The sequence below is a fragment of the Zonotrichia albicollis genome, unplaced genomic scaffold (assembly GCF_047830755.1).
Source record: "Zonotrichia albicollis isolate bZonAlb1 unplaced genomic scaffold, bZonAlb1.hap1 Scaffold_254, whole genome shotgun sequence".
In the NCBI taxonomy this organism is placed as follows: domain Eukaryota; kingdom Metazoa; phylum Chordata; class Aves; order Passeriformes; family Passerellidae; genus Zonotrichia; species Zonotrichia albicollis.
The window spans coordinates 6,490,173-6,493,886 of NW_027428428.1; positions in this window are offsets into that span (position 1 = coordinate 6,490,173).

The following is a 3,714-nucleotide window of genomic DNA, read 5'->3' on the forward strand; positions in this document are numbered from 1 at the left end:
AATAAAATATATATTCCTATTTTAAAGGGTGTCTTTTGTTAAATTTCTCTTTAGAGCAGAGGTGATTGCAGCATTCTGTGATTGATATTGACCCAGGGTCTGTCCTCAGCAGCTCTGGCCTGCTCACAGAAGCTGTGCCTGGAGCTCTGACCCAGTGTGGACAACCTTGCTCCACATTGCCCAGCCCCATCCTGTCTGTCCTCACTGCCCTGGGCCCTGCTGTGCTTGCAGAGCAGGCTGCACTCAGCCTAAGAGGGGTTTGCCCTTTTTGTACTTTTTGCAGCAATCTCAAACTGCTGAGTTTCCCCAGTGCAAACAGACACACTGCTCAGGTGTGTGCCAGCCCCAGGTGCCACCAAAGGCACTGCAGAGCTGCCCTGGGCCAGCTGTGAGGGTGGATCATCAGCCCAAGCTGCACCGGGCACTGCAAGGGGCCGTGGCCATGGGCACTGCACTGACCCCACTGCTGGGTTTGGCTGCCACGGCCACCGTGAGAAATGAAACTGTCCTTGGAAACACTGCGGAGGACTGGGACATACTGGGGACACTGGGAACGCTGTGGGTGACACTGGGACATACTGGGAGTGACACTGGGGAGGACTGGGACATACTGGGGACAATGGGGCCATTGCGGGGAAGACTGGGGACACTGGGGCATCCTGTGGATGATATTGGGGGGGAACTGGGAGGGACTGGGCTGTACTGGGAGGGACAGGAGGGGCACAGGGGTTGTACTGGGTTCTACTTGGGATGAACTGGGCTATAGTGGGGTTGTGTTGGTCTGTACTGGGGAAGAACTGGGCTCTACTGGGAGCGACTGGAGAAGTTGAATGTTCCCGTCTTCACCGCATCCCATTTGCCGAGACTCCCGCCCATCACCGCCCAAAGCCAATCAGCGCCTGGTTTAGGACCTCGGATGCGGTGTCTGATATTGGCCCTACTTTTTTTTTTTCTTTTTTTGCCTGCAACTCCCGTCATGCCCCGCGGCCCTTTTGAGCCCCATTGGAGCCGGGACTACAACGTCCGTCATGCCCTGCGCTCCACAGAACCCCGAGACCCGCCACTGTTTGTCCGTTCATTAAGTGTCCGCCAGACCCTCCAGGATCCCTCAGTGCCCCCTCAGCGCCCATTCGGGAGCCCCCAAAAGCGTCCCCGGACACCCTGAGTGCTCCCGACCCCACAGATGCCCGGTACAGCCACTTCTGGGAATTCATCTCCTCTTCCCCGCCGCGGCCCCAGAGCCTCTCAGAACAGTCCCGCGTATAAAATTCCTGTCGAGCCCCCCGCCCTAAAGAGCCTGGTTAGAGCTCCCGGAGCTCCCCGCAAGTGCTCCCGAACAGTTTATGTTTGCCCGAGGATCTCAAGTCACGGCTCGGACGCAGAAGTGTCCGCCAGGACCCTTCCCGGACCCCCAAACCAAGGGCTGGAGCCACTTCCGGGACGACGGCTCCCATCATGCTCCGCGGCGCATGTCCAGTGCTTTTCCAGCCGGGACTTCATCTCCCGTCATGCCCTGCGCCTTCACTGAGAGCCATTGCAGCTGCGCCTACAACTCCCATCAGTCTCCACGCCGCTGAAAGCCCCTTCAGAGCCCCCAAGGGCCCGCCCGGACCCCGAAGGGCCCCAAATTCCCCTTCCTGACCTCCAAGGGGCCCCCTGGACCCCCAAGTGCTGCCCCGGACCCCGAACTATCCCTCAGAATCCCTGAGTGCCCCTCCAAGTGCCCATTCGGCTCACCCAAGTGTCCTCCAGACTCTCAAGTTCTTTCTGAATTCCCTCTCCAGACCCAAAACTGCCCCAAATGCGCCCCAGAAATGTCTCCACGGACCCCAATGTGGCCCCTTTTATCCTGTCTTTGAAAATGATAAAAAAGATAACAAAAGGATTGAAAATAGGACTGATTGGCATAAAGAAGGAAAAATCAATAGCCACACTTCTGAATGAATTAATGTTGGGAATTGTGTTACTTAGAACCAATGACCAATAAATTTTTTGCTTGCAAAAAAGCTGTGGATTTTTAGCTATAAATATTAAAATTTTGTATTACAAATATAGCATAATAGTATTATAAATAAGAAAAATATTTATAATTTTCCTAATTCCATAACTTATATTTTTAAGGGGAAATGCATAATTACTACTATGTTTTGGGATGTCAGTCTGTTAGAGACGGTCCAAGATCCCTCATCTGCCTCAAGACCACAGTCAAGGACAGAGATTGAAGCCCCCCCAAGGACTGAGACTGAGACCCTTCAAATTCTTACCCAGGGGTGCTGGCCTGACTGGAGCAGGATGTCAGCCATGGGAAGCGGGATGTTTCCCATAGGAACCAGTCCTGAAACAACGGGCCCCGCTCACTGCTGGCACCGGTTTGTGCTGTTCAGACCTGGACTGTCTGTGCCTGTTCCCAATGGATTTATTCTCCACTGTGCCCTCCATGTGCCGTCCTGCTCCCTCCCGGCGGTAGATTATAAAAGAGCCCTGAGGTAACCAAAGACTTTGAGATTCTCCCCAACGTGACCAGATGGATCTGTTGGCCAGACCACGAGGATTTCATCTCCCTGTTGGTAGCTATTCCCCCAACCCCACCCTCCTTTCTCTCTCTCTCTGTCCTTTATCACCTTTCTAATCCTTCTGTTACATTTGCTATGGGCATGCAATAAAAGGTGCATTTCTTTTGATTGAAAGTCCCCTGCTGTGTGTCTTTAGGTATTGGAAAATAATGATAAATAAAGTACACATAGTTCATAGGATAAATCGTAGACACCAGCCCCGGGATGGAGAGTGTGCCTCTGTCTGACCTGCTGAAAAGATCTCAGCAGGGCAGAGAAAAAATGTTATAGATAAGAAACAATAAACAACCTTGGAAACCAGAGCCAAAGAATTCAGACTCCTTCTTGGAAACATCAGGCTGGGAAAAAAGGATTCTTGGGGTCATCCCCGACTGCAGGGAACCCAAGAATGGTCTTCTGGGCTATCTGGGTCAACATCAGAGTAAATGTGGAAGTTTTGCTTTAGCCCATTAAGCCATGGTGCTGGGGTCTTGTCTTTTTCCTGGGTGCCGTCCAACGCTAACCTGGTATTACTCCCTCTAGGGACTGATTCTTTTATCCCTCTGGTCATCAGGGACCTGTAACCTCTCATATTCCTTCTCCCCTCTTCTTGATTAGGGTCCCAGTCAGGCTCCACTGAAGGCATTTTTTGGTCACCTGGGGGCCCAGGTTGGTTTTCTCACTCCCAAATTTTCATTCCTTCAGTTCGTATTAATCGAGTCTCTCCTGGGGAAAATAGGATGTTAAAGATGGAGTTCAGTTCTCCCCATGTATAAATATTAGGGCTAAAGATGGATCAATTTGATTTGCAATTCCTACTGGGTCTTCCACTAAATTTCGCAATTCTTTCTTAAAGTTTCCAACTTTGGGCGCAGTCAAGGGAGCGTTTACAAATCGAATCTCCCTGGCCACCCTGCCCATGAGAACTTCTCTGAGGGGGAACAATTTTTCACTTTTGCCACTTTGGACCGGGTGTTACAACATCAGCTGTGGAGGCTGACTGGGCAACTGCACTCTTGGGCATGAGATTCTGAGATGTTGTTTGGCTTCTCGTTTGTGGTGGGGGAGGCTGAGCAGGAACTTGGTGGTGAATAAGGGGTGCATGAGATGGCAGAGGTAAGGGGACGATAGTGAAGGGTAAAGAGAGTAAGGAGAGGGTTGA